Source organism: Kogia breviceps, chromosome 4 (genome assembly GCF_026419965.1).
Source record: "Kogia breviceps isolate mKogBre1 chromosome 4, mKogBre1 haplotype 1, whole genome shotgun sequence".
In the NCBI taxonomy this organism is placed as follows: domain Eukaryota; kingdom Metazoa; phylum Chordata; class Mammalia; order Artiodactyla; family Physeteridae; genus Kogia; species Kogia breviceps.
In genome coordinates, this window is record NC_081313.1 from 46907221 (window position 1) to 46929560 (window position 22340).

General features: G+C 39.9%; 1 protein-coding gene and 1 long non-coding RNA gene across 4 annotated transcripts in view; one reads left to right on the plus strand and one right to left on the minus strand.

Moving 5' to 3' along the window:
- Positions 1-22340, minus strand: part of PDE4D (phosphodiesterase 4D) — a 1495323-nt gene that overhangs the window by 1330052 nt on the left and 142931 nt on the right. The gene's annotated exons all lie outside the window — the stretch shown is intronic.
- LOC136794002 (uncharacterized) lies at positions 4660-19411 on the plus strand. 2 transcript variants are annotated; one of them, XR_010840150.1, is made up of 3 exons: positions 4660-4830; positions 5155-5319; positions 19285-19411. It is a non-coding gene; the product is annotated as an uncharacterized lncRNA (long non-coding RNA). The 2 variants fall into 2 exon arrangements; XR_010840151.1 differs by lacking the exon at positions 19285-19411 and adding an exon at positions 8679-9373.

The window sequence follows — 22340 nt, forward strand, 5'->3', positions numbered from 1 at the left end:
CTGAGCAACCCTACTCCTATAGCTATTTTATAGGAATGCTGCTTGTTTTCTTTCCTTTTCTTGTTTGAAACTCACTCTGAATCTCTAACAAGTCCAAGGTCTAGACATGCTTGCTCATTGTTCTGTACATCCCATAATATTCTTTGGATTAAAAAAAATGGGACTTCCCTGGTGGCACAGTGGTTGAGAGTCCTCCCGCCGATGCAGGGGACACGGGTTCGTGCCCCAGTCCGGGAGGATCCCACATGCCGCGGAGCGGCTGGTCCCGTGGGCCATGGCCACTAGGCCTGTGCATCCAGAGCCTGTGCTCCGCAACGGGAGAGGCCACAACAGTGAGAGGCCTGTGTACTGCAAAAAAAAAAAAAAAAAAAAAAAAAAAAAAATGCAGTCTTACCTAAACTGTGTTCACTATGATTGCTGTTAGTCAGTGTGTGGACTTAAATAAATATTTCAGCTACTGCTACTCATACTTTGCATAACGACCTTGTATAATATTTTGTGTAATTTTAAAGGTGGGAAAAGTTTTAGAAACCTAAGACTAAGTCTGAGAAATAATACCAGGAAAATTACAAGGAAAAATCGATATCATCCAAAGGCTCTTTATAGCCAAATAATTGTCCAAAATATATTTATTCAAATTAATAACAACAGCAAATTTTTAAACAGCCAATTCAGTGGCTGTATATAGATATAGCCCTGACTCACTTAAACAAAAGGATCCTCACTCTGTCAAGGAGACATATGATTCATTAACTAGTCAGAAAGAGAAGAGTAAAAATCCCCAACACAAAAGTCAGGGGGCGGGATACTCTGAGCTCAGAAATTATAACTCATGGTCTGTGTCAGGGTACACTAGGTACAGGGTCCTGATGTTCTAGGGGTGTATAGAAAGCATGGTGCAATCTGCCCAAGCCAAGGTTGGCTCCAGACCAGGGCAGTAAGGTCAGCGAACTGGATGCTCAAATGGGAAGACAGAAAGCTGTGGCCGTCTCCTTGGTTGCATCATCACAATCGCATTGATCTCTCAATAAGGAATCTCTCTTCTCCTCTCCCAGTTCCATGGATGACTCGTTCTCCTCACTGATTCACTGCAGGGCTCATCTTGAAAATACAAATGCTAACCTGCTGAAATAACCCCAAGGCTGAAAGCTTAAAATACATGAGGGATGAATAAGTGCACCTGGGTCTCCAAGGACTAATGCCATAAAACTGTCATCATTTCCCACCAAACGTTATTTCACCCACTCACTTGATGTACATCTGTGGCCCGTTCACACTGCATATGGCTGCGGACAGAAAATGACTTGGTTCAGAACTAGCACAGTGGGTCTGGAAGAGGCTTCTGCTGCAGTGTTGGCTTCCTTCTTAGTTTTAGCTCCAAACCTTGTCACCCGAACATAAGGACGCTGAACAAGCCTACGTGGAGGCTCAGAAAGTTCCAAATATGGGTTCCAACCCTGTGGCTGACTTACGAATGTGGGGTTTCAGCAAGGTATTATTTAAAGACCTAAAATGCCAAAAGCATCTACTCTATCTCTGCTCCTTTAAACGTGGCAGAGTTTTCAACCAAACAAAGGAGATTCTACTCTAGATGAAAAGGATTTCAGGGCAAGAGCCCCACAGTCTCTCCCAGCAGCACCTCTAAGTAGTTAGAATTCTTGCCATGAATGCCTTATACAGTGTATTCTTAGCACAATAAACACTGTCCTTTCATCTGTTTGCTTCTCTCCTGAATGCTTAGAAGACAAGGGTGCTCTGCCCACGCCCCATTCTGCTCTCATTAACAATTAACAATACTGAACCACTAATTATTACAGTTTCTGCTTTCCTTTACTTTCCTAGGCTGAATAATGTTATTTTGGTAATTCATTCAATGAAAACTTACACAATAAATTTCTAAAACACTAAAATGAATGAAAAGAACAGAAAGCAGATGGTCTCTATCTTTAAGAAGTTTAAAATACAGTTATGGAGGGAAAGGACACAAAATAACAATGTAAAACAGACTGCAATTAAGTTCTCTGTGGTTTAAAAAGTGCCAGTAAGCACTAAGGAGATAGAAACGATTATACAATAGATGGAGGAGGGGGGAAGGGGGAAGGGGAGGAGAGAGATACAGGGGATGGAAGGGGCTCCATAGAGGAGTTACAGGTATTTGAGCTGGGTGAAGGAAAAGGATCTGTTGGAGCAGGGGTTCCTGACCTTTTTTGCACAATGGACCCTTTGCAAGCCTGGAATCTAAGACTTCACCATATTTCAAAATATTTGAAATAAAGTACTTGGATCACAGAAGAAATCAATGATCGCCATTTTTGCTATACTCCTGTTTGGAGAACATGAGTTTGTTCCAGTGCAATTGATACATTAGGGAACAGTCTGTGCATAACACAGATTCATGTCTGCTTATGCACCATTTCCTCCACAGGAAACACTAGGCGAATGCAGAATTGGTACCCACCAAACCTAATGACAGAGGAGTACACAAAACCCAGACTCATCTGCCCCAAACTTCCACCAGCTTCCTCAATGCACCAAGAGAGTTGTCAGCTGCACCCATCCACACCTGGTGTGACAACTTGCCATTGAGTTTAAATAACCCCACTTCACAATAACACACAAGCCTCATCTATTTCTACAAGCACACACACGTCTTTTTCAAGGTGAGGTACCATATTTCTTGAACATAACTGTGTATGACTGGGCTACCATTTTTATTAGGTTCCTATATTTCTTTAAAGTGTAATTGATAAGATTTTTGAGTGTTATGCCCTGAACCCCACATTTCCCATGAACTCTATGGTTTTTATGGTGTGACTCTGCATGGCACGGTGATTTTTAAGAACATGCATGTTGCAGTATAGCAGAACTGACTATATATTTAAAATATTTTTTTAATTTGTGAAATAATCATATATATGCTTCTTTATTAACACATTGAATTGTAAGATCAGCAGCTGGCCAAATAAACTATCATAATTTCACCATAATGATGAGCACAAATTATATAGATATCTGTAACTATAATATGACATGAGAATACTCTGATTTCTGTGAATGAAGCCACAGACAGGGTACTGCTAATGCTCCTGAGGTTTATGGTCTATATTGGTAATTGAAGAAAAGGTTAAATTCCAGTAACATACTGACAACAATAATGATATAATTTTACCATTTAGTTTCATTGATGTCCTGAATTTTATCTTCACCCTCCAGGTAAAGAACCTCTGTTATAAAGACAGTGAAGGTGAAGAGCTTTTCTATCAAAGAAATTGAAGTAGGCAAGATCATGATATGAATTGTCGAGCTAGAACCAATAACTTACGATGGACAAGATAAGAAGGAGAGGAGAGAAAAGAGAGAACATGTGGAAATACAGACTAGGCCAATATCAAGGCCAGATAAAATTCTCTCCTGACTTTTCTATGTTGCCCTTCCTGTCCCATCGATGGTATCGAGTCACTGACTCACACTCATATCATCAACCAACACACAGCCTTTGCTGCCATAACTATATGCAGTCATTCCTTCCCAATAAGAATTTGTCTATGTGCTTTTTCGTCCCCAAGTATGATCTAGTGGCAAGATCACTTTGAATTTTTCTGTTGTCTAAACATCTTGTCAATTTTATCTTCTTGAAGACTTGGTTATATATAAACATATCCTGTATCCATCATGAAAAGGCAAAATCTGATATCTCATATCCAATCGCAGTTGACTAATAATAGCTCCCTATTCATAACTGCTTCTAATAACAACCTTCTCTTGCCCAGCTCCCAGCGGACCTACCTAATAGCTATCATCTTCCAGTTTTACAAGCTAATAACATCAACTTAGTCATCTTCTCAGGTTGTGGGAGGGTGGATAAGATAGCTATTCTAAATCGCATTACAGACATTAGGCAACGTTTATTACAGGTATGTCAACAGCCACAGGGCAATGTCTTTAAGCATCAAGATTTCTGAGTCATCTCCTGTCCTGACTCTATGCCAAGCCCTGCCACCCAGCTTACACAAGACATGTCCTCTTGGTCCCTATTTGTGGAGTCCTGATCTCTGTCCCGTGTGGATTCCTGTTGAGGAGGCACACGCCCAGTGTGCCAATGTCACTGCCCCAGAGAGAACTGCTGAACCAAATGAGGGAGGGGGTGATGGAAAGAACTCTGAAGAAGAGGGGCCTAGGTCTCTTGCAAACATGTGTGTGACTTTCCCTGCTTCAGTCCTTAGTGATTCTGACACTTCACAAATAAGCAGAGAGGGAAAAGGAGGAATTAATGGAACTGTGGACCCCATACCCATTTCTATCGGAGCTATTCTGCTTCTGCCTATTTTATATTTGTACAGTTCATATAACTTTAAAAACAGATTCCATTTACAACCAAATAAAAGTTTGAAAACCACTAAACAAGATGACGTCCCAGGACAGTTCTGGTCCCAGCCTTCTGGGCCTGTTCTGTGGGCAGGAGTAGAAGAGATAGTCACCTTTATGCAATGAGAAATCAAAGATTCCTATCCCAAATCACCTCTTTGTTATGCTCCTCATAATTCCCATCTTCTTTAAACCCAGGAGACAAAGATGCTATTTGTAGATCATTAACTAATAGCATTACCACATTAAATCATTTTCCACTATTACCCATTTAGCATCAGCCAGTTTAGCAGTATAGGCACTCAGGCAGGACTCTGAGGTTGGAGGTGGCCACACAGGACAGCTTAGCTTCGAGAGCAAGGAAAAGAATGAAAAAGTACAGACACGAGGTGCTACCACTCAGACCAAACACCAACAACTTGTTTCCAAGTAACTGTCCTGCCAAGTTTGCTTTAAAACAGAAAGGTAAGACTCATCGGTAGTATAAACAATGGACTTGCCAAAAGTCTTTTAAAATAGTTTATTCTTTAATGTGGAATAAGAAGAACCTACTTGAAAACATCTTTCTTTGTATTTGTTTGCAAGCCCTCATGTTCCAATAATGGAAACATAAACAGAGTCTAGTCATTTTAATTATTATCAACTTGAATCATGAGAATATTTTACTATAAGTATGTTTTTGTGACATAGTCTTCCTGAGAAATAGCAAGCACTAAACTCCCTTTGATAACTCAGGAAGAGTTTATTTTCTTAAAGATAGAACTATCACATATACTTTTCCCTTTCCAGAGAACACAGTTCACCTATTTCAGAGAGTATAATGGCTTCCTGAGTTGTACTCCTCCACAACACAGCTTGTCAAGCTGCCTTGATAAAATCTTACGTTGGTTTACAAACTGGAACACCAAGATCCTTGGTTTCCAAAGCAGTCTTGCATATATCATTCATATACAAGTAAGTACATCTCATTCTCTCATCACCTTTTGGGTTGACCTGAAGTCTCTTAATGGTGGGTTGATGTTGTTGATGAACCATGACCTTTTTTCCTTCCATTATCCCTCCCTTTATTTCCTCCTCTGTCTGCTAATTTCACCCTTAACCTCAACTTTAACAGTTCCCACAGCGGCCATATCCATCCAAGAGAGGGTTTCCAGATAAAATACAGAATGCCCAGTGAAATTAGAACTTCATATAAAAAGGAACAATTTTTAGTATAAGTATGTGGCTATTTTAATTTGCTAATTCTGGTAACTCTATACCTGGGTAAAGATCTACTATCCAATTATTTTCTCCTTCCAAGGGAATAAAACTTGTTCTGGAAAGTTGTGGAACTGTACTAACTGCTTAAAATATAAATCCATAGATGGAGCCAGGAATTGGAAGAAAATGTTAGCTACAAAGGGGCACAAGGGAATTTGGGGGGGTGGTCAAACAGTTCTAGTATCTTGATTCTGGTTGTGTTAATATGACTGCATTTATCCAAATTTATAGGATTATATAATAAAAAGAGTGAAGTAAATAACACCTAAATAAATCTGACTTTAAAAAGTAGAAAACAAATGTATGCTACTCAATCTCAGATGGACTTCACACACATTTTATATGTCATTTTATTCCACCCTAGGTCTCAGCAGAGTTAATGTCCTACAACAGTTATTCCAATTTTTAATTCTTTTTAAATCCACAATTCCAACATCCCATCCCTCTCTGCAAACAGATTTGTTCATTAATGTGACAAGCATCTAATACTAACTAGATCTGCACCAGGCTCTGAGAGTACAAAAATGAGAATAGAATCCCTATGAAAAAAAATCACTCACTATCTAGTGGCCAAAGAGACATGAATTTTTTTTAAAAAAGACATACAGTGTAAAAAATGTATAACAGATCATTACAAGATGCACTAAGTGGAGGAAGAGCAAGCACAAAGCTCTCTTTGATAACTCAGGAAAAGTTCAAAATGCTTGAGTTCAGCCTTCAAATTTGGGAGTTATACAATTAGATATACGAGAGCAAGTGCCCAGGGAAAAGAAGGAGAAGGTAAGCTGAACAGGTGGGTCAGTACAAATGATGAAAGCCCTTGTCATTCAGGTGCTGTCAGAATTCTTGCTTATTGTAACAGAAATGTACTGGCTCACTGAAGCAGAAAAAGCAAGTTTGTTGGAAGGATATGCTGGTTCACAGAATCAGTGAGAGGCTAAAGCACCAAATATAGAAAATGGGCACACACAAAAAACCCAGGGCACTTTGGTTTTTTTTGTTTTTTTTCTTTTGCGGTACGCGGGCCTCTCACTGCTGTGGCCTCTCCCGTTGCGGAGCACAGGCTCCGGACACGCAGGCCTAGCGGCCATGGCTCACGGGCCCAGCCGCTCCGCGGCATGCGGGATCCTCCCGGACCGGGGCACGAACCCGCGTCCCCCGCATCGGCAGGCGGACTCTCAACCACTGCGCCACCAGGGAAGCCCCTCCAGGGCACTTTGGATGCCAAGAAGTTAAGAATCACAAGAACCATCCTGTAGCAGGAATAATGACTAGGATACTGCTACTGCTGCCACTGAAAACCAATGGACATCCCCACAGACACAATGAATTAATTCTAATAGTCCCCTGACATTGACCCACTTGCTCCAGAGGCAGTCCCAGCAGGAGAACCTGACCGGTCGAGCTGGGGCCACAAGGCTATACCTAGCATCTTGTTGTCAGAGGCAGGGAGAGGTAAGAACAGCCTTCCTCCAAGGTTGTACATTACAGACAACTGGAAGGGGGTTGAATCTGGGCAGTCAAAAAAAGGACACCTGTCAAAGTAAGTCTACTCTCCTTAGCATCGTTAGTATCCAGAACCTCTCTAATTTGGCTTATCTGATATTTCTAACCCTGATTCCTCCATCTGGGAAAAAATCTCTTCTCCAATTCTGTGGGTCTTGTACCATCTCACATATAGGATGTCACATTTAGACTGAATAATATTCTTTGTGTGTCTTTGGTTTATTTCTTTCTAACTTGGTAGGTGCTTTTTGAAGTTTGGTATTTCACGGTAGTCATCTGTCTTTCAGTCCCTGCTTGTGCTCAGCACTGGCCCTGCAAAGCGAGCTGCCTAAGGCACGTCTGTGTTCTGCGTGGATGTGTTCCGAGGCAACTCAGCATGTGTGCTTGGAAATGTGCCACTTGCACTTGGCAGGATCGAATCTCTTCCAAATCAGACCTTTTAATTTCAGCTCACAGGAGATCCCTGCCCTAAAGGCCTTGAACTAAACCTCAGTAGAACAGATAATAAACCAGCCCAAACCACCAAAGATTATATCAATGTGCATGTGGCTTTGGAATGGGCTAAGAGCTGGCACAGAGCATCACTGAGTCTGCCAATGAGCTCTCCGAAGAAAGCCAGGCAGTGCTATGCTCAGGGAATCCCTGCTTATAGGGAAGCTTTAATCCTCCCACCTCTCCAGGAAATCATAATAGCCTTATTTCCTGACTGAGTTATTGGGGAGGAAGAGAACAGAACACAGCCCCATTATGTGCTTTCATTAAGCGGTTGCATCATTTAAAAGGAAAAAAAGCAAACAAGCATCTCAAAGATAGGCTCATTTGTAGCCAAGTTCAGGCTCTGACCAAATAAAGTCTGCAGATGAAGGTGACTATTTAAGTGGGGTTTTCTGATTATTCCAGATAAGAAGTAAAATGAAAAGTTACCAAGTTCAGAGAAGACTTGGAACACCCAATTATGTACAAAAACAAATGATAATAATATGGACAAGGATTTGTCCTCAGAAAGGGGTATAAACACACAAATACCATCCTTTGTTCTCCTGTATATAATAGAATTTTTTCCAGTATTATGCGCTTCCATGAGTTTTTAATCCTGTACTACTTTTATCAGCCAATTAGTAAGTAAATGTGAGAGTACTCTCTACAGAGCTATTTTATCCTCACAAGTACACCAGAAAGCACCAGGCTGGTTGAAAGAAATGCAAAACTGAGGGGAAATTGGGCTCCCATTTCATTATGATTGACCATCTAGTGAGTCAGAGCAACATCTTGAAACTTTTCTGAATGGAAATGACGTTTTTTTTCTGCTGAACTTATGATCATGCTTTAAAGAACACTAAAAATAAAATTCTAGGGCCACGAAGATCAATGAATTCCTATCATATTACAGGAGAGTAAACTGGGCTTAAAGTAGTCAAGTGGTCTACCCAGGGCATATTCCAGAGCTAGGAATGCATCCAGGCCTCCTGTCTCTAGCACAGGGCCCCTCCTGCTGCCCTTCTGCTTTCCATCTGCACCACAGTGACCGTGGTCATTCACTTTCCCAGAAGTGACTACAGCTGGATTCTGAAGGATGTTCTGTGCCCGAGGTGGAGCTGGAAGAGTAAGGAAGAGCTCCTGTCGCTGTGATTTCCTCCAGGTTCAGGGTTCTCATCACACACACACTTCTTCCACCCTCTGCCTCACCTCCGTCAGTAACCCACCACCACTCCCCGGGTGTTGTGACTCAAATATGGGCATCACAGTTACAACTCCTGAAAGATCCTTAGGAGAACCAAAAGTCAAGGACATTTAAAGACTCGAAACACAGCACCTTCCATCCTTGCCACCGTGTTAATACTTAAAATGGAGAGAAGAATCGCATACACAGAGCATTTACCAAGCAAAATCAGTGAGCTGCAATTGCTTTGCCTCTAAAAGAGCACCCTCTCTTTTAAAGAAAGTGAAGAGAGCCAAGGCCAAAGCTAAAAACGGGTAGTACCAGATGAAGACGCATACAACTCAGAACTAGGCACCAGCTTGAAAAATGCAGGGAATATATGGTATGTTGCAGATAACTCTCCAACCAAACACAGATCAGCCTTTTACCTCACATCAACATTTGATCAGTGTGAATTTAGAAGCAGAGAAGAGCAACAGGCAACCACTTGTGGATTCCACATGTCTTAACTTCTCCCTTATATAGCTGTTTTCCTGAGCCTAGCAAACAAGCAAATGCAATCAATACATTTTCAATCCATAAGATGTTTGCTTCTTTGGAACACAGTAAAGGATGAATGTCATGCTCATTTCTGCTTGTAAACAGCATGGGTTATGGTCATAACTCTGTGTTCCTGGAAGACAAAGGAAATACGTGAGACTTGATGCTTGGGGTTCAGTCTTCCTCATTATCAAAAGGCTCCTTTCTTTTGCTGGAGATTAGATTTCTTAGTGATAAAAAGGGGAAGCTAAACTAGCTGTTCTTTAAGCTCATTTCCTGCTTTGGCATTTTGGTAATCCATAATTTTGAGGTCCTCAAGCATTGTGTTTTGCATGAACTCCTTTCCCTGTCTATTTCTGCTTTATTGTTTCACATTCACATTAACGTGCTAACATTACCACATAGTGATTAATAGAGTGAATCTGGCAGCTTGTGTGAATTTGGGGAAGATTTGTAATTTCTAAGCCTCAGTTTCTCAATCTTTAAAATAGACATCTGTCTCATGAGGAAGTTTTAAGTCTTAACACCACATTAAAATGACAGAATGAGCCCAAAGTGAGCAATAAGTGACATGGAGAAAGTACTCAAAAACTGGTAGCTGTCATTATACTTTATTATCATTTATCTGAGATCTAGTCTTAAACATGAAGGATAGAGCACTGGAGAAAACCAGATAATACTTAACTCCTTGAGATCAATAAATGTTCTTTCATGCAGCTCAATAACAAAAAAACAAACAACCCAATCCAAAAATGGGCAGAAGAACTAAATAGACATTTCTCCAAAGAAGATATACAGATTGCTAACAAACACATGAAAGAATGCTCAACCTCATTAATCATTAGAGAAATGCAAATCAAAACTACAATGAGATATCATCTCACACCGGTCAGATTGGCCATCATCAAAAACTCTAGAAACAATAAATGCTGGAGAGGGTGTGGAGAAAAGGGAACCCTCTTGCACTGCTGGTGGGAATGTAAATTGATACAGCCACTATGGAGAACAGTATGGAGGTTCCTTAAAAAACTATAAATAGAACTACCATACGACCCAGCAATCCCACTACTGGGCATATACCCTGAGAAAACCATAATTCAGAAAGACTCATGTACCAAAATGTTCATTGCAGCTCTATTTACAATAGCCAGGACATGGAAGCAACCTAAGTGTCCATCAACAGATGAATGGATAAAGAAGATGTGGCACATATATACAATGGAATATTACTCAGCCATAAAAAGAAATGAAACTGAGTTATTTATAATGAGGTGGATGGACCTGGAGTCTGTCATACAGAGTGAAGTAAGTCAGAAGGAGAAAAACAAATACCGTATGCTAACACATATATATGGACTCTAAGGGAAAAAAATGTCATGAAGAGATTAGTGGTAGGACGGGAATAAAACACAGACTTACTCAAGCATGGACTTGAGGATATGGGGAGGGGGAAGGGTGGGCTGTGACGAAGTGAGAGCGTGGCAGGGACATATATACACTATCAAATGTAAATTAGATAGCTAGTGGGAAGCTGCTGCATAGCACAGGGAGATCACCTCTGTGCTTTGTGACCACCTAGAGAGGTGGGATAGGGAGGGTGGGAGAGAGGGTGATGCAAGAGGGAAGAGATATGGGAACATATATATATGTATAACTGATTCAGTTTGTTGTAAAGGAAAAACTAACACACTATTGTAAAACAATTATACTCCAATAAAGATGTTAAAAAAATAAAATAAAATAAATGTTCTTTCTGAGAATTAGTATAATTGGAAAGCCAATGCAAAAAAGCCTAACAATACTTTAAAACCTAGAAAAGCCGCTATTTTTCATACTGATAAAAATCTCTCAGGAGAGAAATTCCCAGGACTTAGCAAAGTGCTACAATAAACAGTGTGTTTTCAAACGGAAAGCAACTCAAGAGGGTACTTTGACTAAGCATCGAGATTTATCCAGATGGACTTTTTAAAATTTTGTATCTATGCTTCAAGGAAGCAGCTATGGTTCTTCCTGGTGGACCTGTTAAGGCGTCTTGTCAAACTACTGACTCCCTTAAATTCATTAATTTTAAAGTCAAGGTGTGGCAAACACCAAAAGGAAATAATAAATATGTCTTCTTTCAGTTTTGCAGGATGCAGCTAAACTTAAGCCAAAGGGATTAGATAGAATATATGACAAAATCATTAATTTTTAAAGTTAATTTGCAAGGATCTCTCCATAGGGTTATTATGAATACTTAGCATGTTTTCAGAATGGCTCAGATTCTTTGGAACTGACTGTGGCTCAGTTCTCGTTGTCTATGAGTAAGGTTTGGTCACTCTGCCTGAACTCAGCACAGGGCAGATTAGAACAGGAGACTGAGGGAATCATATGGAACACCTCTGCCTGACCAGACACTGAAAATGCTGAAATGACTAGCAACCTGTCCACGGCAGAGCCCAGAAAAGAGGAAACTATCCCAGAAATAACCGCCTGGCATCCAATATATAAAATATCTTCACAAAGAGATGTTGTCACTCTGCAAACGGCATTGAGGATGATGATAATGGTAGTGTTTATTGGGCATATATATGCCAGGTGCAGTTCTAAATGCTGCAGACACCATACCTCATGTAACCTTCACAGCCGTTCTTGGAGGTAGGGGATTGTGCCCATTTTAGGGCTACTCCTGGCCCTTCTCTGCCCTACACTCTGCTCTGTATCACAGAGGGGGTGATGCAGGTTCCCTGTGTGCTGGCTTCTAGTTGTGTTTGGCTACAGGAGCGGAGGGTGGGAAAGCCAGGGTATTTCTTGCCTCTCTCTGTGCCTCAGGCAGAGTTGCCAGCAGTGAAGAGGTCCCCTCCATGCCTCCAGTGTCACCATAATTGCAGTTTCCTCCAGATGATCTCAACCTCTGCACTTCAGTAACACCGTCTGCAACAGATTGCCCTACAGACTAGGGTTCATAGATGCTCCCTGCTATCGCTAACCTGTGGGTTGTTTAGTGACACCACTTGGCTTCTCAGCTCCTCCCTCACCTACATAATCAATTAAATTCCCTCTGATTCAGACACTTAAGATGATTTTTTTTTTCTTTTTTGGACCATTACTATTCTCATCTTACAAATAAAAAAATCAAGAGGTGGCTTGCCCAAGATTTCATGTTAGAAACTGGTGATCATTGGGTCCAATGATTCTGAAGCCAATGCTCCTGGCTGCTGCATTATATTGTCATTTCTTAATGAAAGAGTATAAAGGTTAGAAGTATATGAAGAGACTCCTATCTACCTCTACTTCATGAACAATGATCCGCCACATACCTACTATCTTGTTGCCAGGTTTCCTAAAGAGAACATGGCCGGGGGTTGCTTTGGACTGTGAGCTTTGTTGGGGGTCTAAGTTTATACTTACTTAAGTCATCAACAATAGAGTTCTCCACTCACTAGTTTTGATTCTTGATTTTTCCTGGTCATCTTAAATTTACTGTTACAAAGTGAATATATCATAACCTTCCTGAACAAGGTACCAATCTCTTATGGGGCAAAAGGCTGTAACAATGGTAAATTAGGCAAAGATATTTACGTGACCACACTAAAGAACCCACAAAGTCCTGATTCTCCAGCAAGTACTCTTTCTAAAAAACACTTCTCTTTGCATTCTATCCTCTAACCTATCTAATGAAGTCTTTATGCATGACTTGTTCCAGCTTCCATCAACTAACTCAGTTTATGGCAAAAGCAACACAAGAGATAAATAGTTTAAACACACATAAACATTAATTATTCCATTTTAACTTGTCGTAACTTCTGGTCAAAGATTTTCTGTTTAAGAGGAGCTATTGGGGCTTCCCTGGTGGCGCAGTGGTTGAGAATCCGCCTGCCGATGCAGGAAACACGGGTTCGTGCCCCAGTCCGGGAGGATCCCACGTGCCGCGGAGCGGCTGGGCCCGTGAGCCATGGCTGCTGAGCCTGCGCGTCTGGAGCCTGTGCTCCGCAACGGGAGAGGCCACAACAGTGAGAGTCCCGCGTACCGCAAAAAAAAAAAAAAAAAAAAAGAGGAGCTATTTAGACAAGAAAGAATTATATATATAAATTATATAAGGATATATGTATTCTTCTGTAAAAAAGTTTATTTAATTCCAACTACATTTTAAAATATTTCATTCAGTGCATTCCTTTTTTTGAATTTTTGAATTTTATTTTACATATTTTTTTATACAGCAGGTCCTTATTAGTCATCAATTTTATACACATCAGTGTACACATGTCAATCCCAATCGCCCAATTCATCACACCACCACCACCACACCCCCGCGGCTTTACCCCCTTGGTGTCCATACATTTGTTCTCTACATCTGTGTCTCAACTTCTGCCCTGCAAACCAGTTCATCTGTACCATTTACTAGGTTCCACATACATGCGTTAATATACGATATTTGTTTTTCTCTTTCTGACTTACTTCACTCTGCATGACAGTCTCTAGATCCATCCAAGTCTCAAGAAATGACACAATTTCGTTCCTTTTTATAGCTGAGTAATATTCCATTGTATATATGTACCACATCTTCTTTATCCATTTGCCTGTCAGTGGGTATTTAGGTTGCTTCCAGGACCTGGCTATTGTAAATAGTGCTGCAATGAACATTGGGGTGCATGTGTCTTTTTGAATTATGGTTTTCTCTGGGTATATGCCCAGTAGTGGGATTGCTAGATCATATGGTAATTCCTTTTTAAGCTTTTTTTGTTTGTTTTTTTGGTTTTTTGTGGGGGGTTTTGTGGTACGCAGGCCTCTCACTGCTGTGGCCTCTCCCGTTGTGGAGGAGCACAGGCTCCAGACGCACAGGCCCAGCGGCCATGGCCCACGGGCCCAGCCACTCTGTGGCATGTGGGATCCCCCCAGACCAGGGCATGAAACCATGTCCTCTGCATCAGCAGGCAGACTCTCAAACACTGCGCCACCAGGGAAGCCCTATTTTTAGTTTTTTAAGGCACCTCCATACTGTTCTCCATAGTGGCTGTACCAATTTACATTCCCACCAACAGTGCAAGAGGGTTCCCTTTTCTCCACATCCTCTCCAGCATTTGTTGTTTGTAGACTTTCTGATGTTGCTCATTCTAACTGGTGTGAGGTGATACCCCACTGTAGTTTTGATCTGCATTTCTCTAATAATTAGTGATGTTGAGCAGCTTTTCATGTGCTTCTTGGCCATCTGTATGCCTTCTTTGGAGAAATGTCTATTTAGGTCTTGTGCCCATTTTTGGATTGGGTTGTTTGCTTTTTAATATTGAGCTGCAGGAGCTGTTTATATATTTTGGAGATTAATCCTTTGTCCGTTGATTCGTTTGCAAATATTTTCTCCCATTCTGAGGGTTGTCTTTTTGTTTTGTTTATGATTTCCTTTGCTGTGCAAAAGCTTTGAAGTTTCATTAGGTCACATTTGTTTATTTTTGTTTTTATTTCCATTAGTCTAGGAGGTGGATCAAAAAAGATCTTGCTGTGATTTATGTCAAAGAGTGTTCTTCCTATGTTTTCCTCTAAGAGTGTTATAGTGTCCAGTCTTACATTTAGGTCTCTAATCCATTTTGAGTTTATTTTTGTGTATGGTGTTAGGGAGTGTTTTAATTTCATTCTTTTACATGTAGCTGTCCAGTTTTCCCAGCACCACTTATTGAAGAGACTGTCTTTTCTCCATTGTATATCCTTGCCTCCTTTGTCATAGATTAGTTGACCGTAGGTACGTGGCTTTATCTCTGGGCTTTCTATCTTGTTCCATTCATCTATGTTTCTGTTTTTGTGCCAGTACCATATTGTCTTGATTACTGTAGCTTTGTAGTATAGTCTGAAGTCAGGGAGTCTGATTCCTCCAGCTCTGTTGTTTTTCCTCAAGACTGCTTTGGCTATTCGGGGTCTTTTGTGTCTCCATACAAATTTTAAGATGTTTTGTTCTAGTTCTGTAAAAAGTGCCATTGGTAATTTGATAGGAATTTCATTGAATCTGTAGATTGCTTTGGGTAGTATAGTCATTTTCACAATATTGATTCTTCCAATTCAAGAACATGGTATATCTCTCCATCTGTTGGTATAATCTTTAATTTCTTTCATCAGTGTCTTACACTTTTCTGCATACAGGTCTTTTGTCTCCCTAAGCAGGTTTATTCCTAGGTATTTTATTTGTTTTGTTGCAGTGGTAAATGGGAGTGTTTCCTTAATTTCTCTTTCAGAATTTTCATCATTAGTGTATAGGAATGCAAGAGATTTCTGTGCACGAATTTTGTATCCTGCAACTTTACCAAATTCATTGATTAGCTCTAGTAGTTTTCTGGTGGCATCTTTAGGATTCTCTATGCATAGTATCATGTCATCTGCAAACAGTCATTCTCTGTATTCTTTTGCTAAGAAGTCACTTGATTTTCTGATTGTTATTATTGGCATATAGTAGAAAAAGTGAAAATACAAAGAAAAAATTAAAATTATTATTCAAAACCAGAGATAAATTCTATTGATAGTTTAGCTTCTTTCCTTTCAGTCTTTTGTATGTTTTTTTAAACATAGTTGAGATTATATACTATATATAGCTTTGTGTTCAATTCCTTTATCACTTAAAAACTTGTAAATATTTAATTTGTTAAATAGTTGAATAAAATATATCAAATGGGCCTGCCACAAATTATACCTATATTTAAATACTAGGTATTGTCCAACTTTATTTTATTATAAGCAGTATTGTTATGAACATCTTTTTGTAAAAATGACTGAGTTTTAGATTTTTCTCTAGGCTAGATTCTTTTTTTTTTTTTTTTTTGCCCAGCACCTCCAGGTCCTGCCCCACCATAGGTGGGCCAACAGACAATCTCATCTCCTCTGGTTATTTTTATGAACATTGTCCCACAAATTCCTTTTGAAAAAAGCATATGCTATCTGGACTACCCTACTTGAATGCAACTGCTCTTTGGAAAAGCAGCTGTATGATCAAGCATACCTTAACATAGATTGGTTTATCTTATCCTAGAGACTGGTTAACTTGAATGAGAAATCAGAAAAGATCTTGAGTATAGAGTGTGGGCAATAGCCCCTTTGGAGGTCTGTGGAGGTGAATGATGAGGTGTAGAATGAGATGGTGAGAGACTACTATATAGGCTAGATTCTTAAGACAGGATAAATTACTAAAAGTTCAATTATTGAGCCAAGGAAGTAAATATGTTCAAAATCTTGCAACATACTACCAAATTGGTTTCCAGAATAACCCGAATTTCTATGTTAATAAAAATCACTGAAGTACTTCTGAAGTACATTCATTGTCTCCTAACAAAACTGTTTTCTTTATTAAAAAAAAAATCAAGCTTATATTCATTGAGTAAAATGCAAACCTATTAGTTTAATTAAGAACTTTAAATTTAAGACTATTTTTTTCTCACTTTTCCTTTTCTTCCAGGTTTTAAAATCTTATAAGTGCAAAGAAATAAAGAATACATATGCAAAATGCATGAGTTTGTAATAGATTTTTGAATTTGCCAGGATGAATTTTCACATTTTCATCAAGATCATAGTAATGATGAACCATCTTTTTTATTTGTCTTATTTCTACTGCCCTTTCAAAGGGAAATTCACCTAGAATATCCTCCTTGGCGCTGAGTGACTCTGACAGTACAGACTATGTGAGTAGATGTGGATCCTGCCTATGACATTCTAACGCAGGCTGAAGAAAGTAATCTACTGACATTCAGAAAGCTATAGGCAGAAAGGAAGGCTACAATTTTCTCTCTATATTCACCTTGCAGAATTTTAGGAAATTGTTCAGATGCTGTTCTCTAAAGTTCTTAAAGTATCCTAATTTACTACCTCTTTAAGAAATGATAGGAAAATTTGTTCAATCCATTTCCCATGGTTTTGCCAAATCTAGGGCAAATTGCTATCCTAATATTCAATGCTGTGCCCAATCCATTGGGTGGTAGCCATGACTCATGGTGAGATATTAAGCAACACTCACGAGGTAGAGATCAGGAGGTGTATGGCTGGCCCCCCTCTGCTACTAACTGTGAGAACTGAGCCACTCCCAGAATCTCAGGGTCTTAGTTTTCACAACTGTAAAATAAAAGAGTCTGAACTAAAGGAGACAAACACCCTTTTGTGTTCTAACATCCCATGATTTTAATGAGTACTAATGAAGCATTGTTTTTTTAATGCTAGTTAAGTATCCCTCCGATTTTTCTATATCCCAGTTTCCCTTATCAATAAAATTTCAATAATGGTATTCTACCAACTTCAGGAATGACATGATGTAGACTATTTAATTTAATTCATCAATTCATTCCACACATATACATTTCTTGGCACTCTTCTTGTCCTGGACTTGAAGCAATGAACTAAAAGGAGGTCCCTGCTTCCATAGAGCTAATATTCTGAATTGTAAACACGTGAACAAATAGACAAACAAAATTATTTCAGGCAGACAGAGTAATGGGGGAGGTGACTAAGTGAGGGTAAAGCATGCTACTTTCAGTAGGGTGGTCGGCAAAGTTCTTCCTTCAGAGGACAGTGGAACTGTGACCTAAATGATGCCAAGAGCCGGCATCCAAGAGCCGGCATGATGCCAAGAGCCAGTTAGAGGGAACGGCTAGCTCAAAGGCCCCCAGCAGGAATGAGTTTGGCTAGCTCAAGAAACAGAGAGAAGGCCAGTGTGGTTGGAAGTCAATAAGCAGCAGCAGGAGAGACTAAGAGATGGGAACAGTAGGAGCCAGATCATGCAGACATTTGTAGATGATGATAAGGAGGTTTGCTTTTAATCTAAGAGCAATGACAGGCCATGAAGGCCTGTTTTAATCAGGGGACTGACATGGTCTGATTTATATCTTAAAAGATCACCCTGACTGGTGCATAGAGAATGGATTGCATATTTTATTGCCAGCCATATTGGAAAGGACTCCTGTTCTCTTATAGCAATATTGATAGTACTTCTTTTGGTGAAAAGCAGCAAAATATGCTGGATAAAATATTTTTTAATGTTTAAATGCACAGACGATTTAGAAAGAAAGAAAGGGTAATGCTCAGACACCAAAATCAATGAGAAAGTACAAATCCAGAGAGCTAGGTGTACTCCTAAAGCCAGCCGCTAGCCTGGTAGCATCAGCCCACCTTGATGACCTAAAATGAAACCCATTGCAGACAAGCCAACTGAACCAGTTTGGAGCAGAATTAACACATTTGTGTGATCTCACAACCCCAAGAGCTGTGAGATCCACAAAGTACCATTTCTTCCTTCTACTTCTCCTCATCTGCCCACAGAATGGAGAGATGGTTCTTAACCTTCACAAGTATGAAAGTTGCTTTTTAACAACAAAAAACGCCTTTCATTCCCCTTCATAGACACACACACACACACACACACAAGAAGTTGTATTTTCACTTATTTAATCCACTATCATTTCCTAGGGAACTCAAGAATTGATAGACCCCAGGGAATAATTCTGTGCCCAAGGAGTAGTTCAGCTTCCATACAGGGAAAAAGTGGAACAGAGGAAAGAAGACCAAAAGCCATCAAGGTGCCAGATCACAGAGTAAAAACTCACCGTGACTCAAGACCTCCAAAGAACTGTCCTCTGGACCCAGTGTTCCCTCCTTAGTTGTTTTCCATCAATTTTGGAGTAATCACAATCAGTCACAAGATTAATAACTGCCTTTCAAATTAAGTGGGCAGTTCGCAGACCACTGCCCACCTATTTTGCTGAGCGAGGTACCCAAGTGTCCTACAAAGTACATAGTACACCCTGAAGTGTTTGTTAATTTGACTTGTCTCAATAAAACCTCAGAAGTCTTGGTATTGTCTCCTGGCCATCAGGACCAATAGGAGAATCACAGGTGTGGGACAGGCTGGTTCAAACAGTCTCCCCTTCTGCCACCAAATCATTTTCAATTAGCAAACAAGACCTGGGTAGCAAAACTGCAACAATTCTTATCATTCCTTCCTCTTTTTTCAGTGTTTCTCCTCCCAACTTCTCATCTGATGCCCCACATACCGAAGAAAAGCCAGGCAGAATATTAAGAAATATGTATGTGCTTCCTTCATTGTAATACTAAATAAAATATACCCCTTGAGCCAGTAAATCTACCTCTGAAATTCCAATTTCTTAAAAAAACAAAACTTAAATATGGAAATGTTTTCTACACAAAAGTATTCCACACAGCATTAGTCTTAGGAGCAAGAAAATTAGAAAGAGCCTAAGTGACCTATTACACATGAAATAGTTACATATACAGTAGAGATGAAAATTCTCATGAGACAATGTTAAGTTCAATTGCTCAAAATTCAATTTCCAATGCAATGACCTTCATGGAACTTTAGGGTATTTGTTCTTTTTTTTTTTCCTGCAGTTTGTCTTTATTTTACCAAAAAAAAAAGAAAAAGAGAGAGAGAGAGAGAGAGAGAAGCTTTAAGGAACTTGTATTACTTTTATAACTGAACATACATTCTAAAGACAAAAAATATATATGAAATAGACAATGTTGATCTCAGCCTCACCACCCTAACATTAGATCAGGAATGGAAAGAAATCCCATACACAAATGTTCTCTGAAAACAGAATCTCTAATTCTATTTTGCTAAGATTCAAATTTAGAAACCATTAGAAGGAATGTTCCAAGTGGTATTAATTGCAATATAGGTATGAAAGGGTATCTTCAAGGGAATACTTCCCCAAAACTATACAGAAATTAATAAACTAAAACCTAATACCACAAAGTAAGCTTAAAATCAAATAGGTAAGTTAGCGTATAAAGAGGAGCACATCACAACAGGAGAAAGTTGAATTCATTAAGATAAACAGCCATGATAAATACTAGTGGTAGCACGGAGTAAAAAGCACATTGCTATTTTTCTCATATTCAGGCAATAGCCCAATACACTGTGTCTCAGCCACAGAAGGCATCTGATTTCACGTGCTAGAAAAATTAACCTTAATTAAGCTGAGGGAACCCCTGCATGGGTGTTTTATGTCAACTGAATACACCTAAGGAAAATTAAAACGTAAGAACTGAAATAAAACTGATGTAATTTATGTCACTATTACTAATTAAAATGTTGAGGCTTTCACAGTTATAATGAATAAAATTAGCACTCACAGATCTCACATCTAAGGAAAACCAAACTGAGATCACACATGTTTCTCAAGGTAACAAACAGTTTTTCTTTTTCTTCCTTCCTGTTTGCAGCATTCAGCAGTAGGGCAGATTTGGAAATCAGAGTCACGCCACTTTAAACTGTTGACATTTACTATCTAAGGTAGAGCTAAAGGATTTCAATTCAAGCCGAAGTCCAAGGATGCAAATACCAATCGAATGACTTACTAGGGCTAGGAGAAGGCTAGTGAGCTCCTTCTGAAATTTATAAATATGGTAACTAAACAAAAGCTTCAAATGATGAAAATGATGCTTCCTCAAATCATTCAGTCCAGCATAGCTTGAAGGATCTTGATGTCTCTGTTTGTAAATAAGAAGTATCTGAATCCTATAGCTTTTTGAGGGTTCTTTCTTCTTTACCTTTTACACATTAAAATTAAAGTGGTTTTCAAGTAAATTTTTAGGGTTTGCAAAAATACACAGGCCTGTACAGTACTGTGTTGGGACAAGGGTGGCTTGGGAAGCAGTTGTGCATTATCCCGTTTTAAAAAAGTTTAATGCCCCCTACAGACAAAAATGTCCATGAACAGATTGCCAACCAGTTGGAGTATGGGCCTAGGTTGTGAGCCACTCAAATAAGCCTCCTAAATAGGTTACAGAGTCATTTCTGGGGATTGTAAGGGAGGATTTCAAACAGCACCATCTGTTAGAACTACTACCCTGAAAAAGTTACACTGGTTGGTTATCACTTAAAGCACCATGGAGTTCACTCCATCTGTGTTGGAACAACTTGGCGAAAATCCGTGGTCACATCCTGGCTCTAGCATTGCAAACCATGGCTTCAATTCAAGCCCATTCAGTCAGAGTCCTGAGATACCAGATATCTGGAGGGGCAATGATGTGTCTTCTCACAGATGGTTCCTGGAGCCCTCATAGTGGATGCGTCTTCAGGTCCTCCTTGTCAGGCCCTTTCCTTCTAGGACCTCAGCTTCCACTTATATCCTGTCCCATCTCTCCAGGCCAGGAGTCCTCTATTCATGCCTCCCAATCAGAGAGTAACACCACCCACCCCCACTTCACCCCTATGCACTGGCTATCTCCTGAGCCACTCCAGGCAAAGGGTACAAGCATAGATGCTTACCGGCGCCCAGTTGTTCACATAAATGGGTGAAAAGTGGGCCAGACATAAGAGATCAGAGCTGTGTGCATGGATGGGAGACAGCAGATGTAGGCCCCATATAAAGAGGGCTGTCACAACTCAGCCCCAGGAGGTTTGCAATGTACTGAAACACAGAATGGGTTTTGCCAAGTGGCCTAACTCTTCAAATATATATGAAATAAACTAATTTTCAAATGCTGGCCTTTTTCTCCCTTCAACTGTTCAGGACAACCAAAACATCATAACTTAGGCTTTTTGGAATCTTTATTCAGGTTTGGAATTCTATGGTTCTAAAAACACATTGGTACACTTACCCATGATTATAACCTCAAAAATCTTCCTACTTTGTTTCCTCTTAGAATCTTTCCAGAGCTTCAGCCAGTGCAGGCATTTATCTGAGGGCATTAATGAGACAAGCTTCACAGGCAGGGTGCCCAAGAATTCCCGCTTACACCTGCTGTTGTTTCAATCAGTTCAACTGTACAACAGGCAGATAAAAGCATCTAAGGTGCCACTGCCAATCCCACATGGCTGTGTGTGTGCTCAACCATTCTTGGCAGTCTTCTCTAGAAACTGCCTCAGCTTCTTGGATGACTCAGAAGTAAAGGTAAGAAACTCCATTTGTGGTAGTAAAGAAAAGGGCCTTTCTTGAAGCCAAGAGGCCACAGTCAGCAATATCATAGTCTCTAAGCTCTGCCTGGCTCAGCCTCTGTGACAGAGGTCATGAATTGCCTTCCAAATACCCACTTTCTCCTTCTT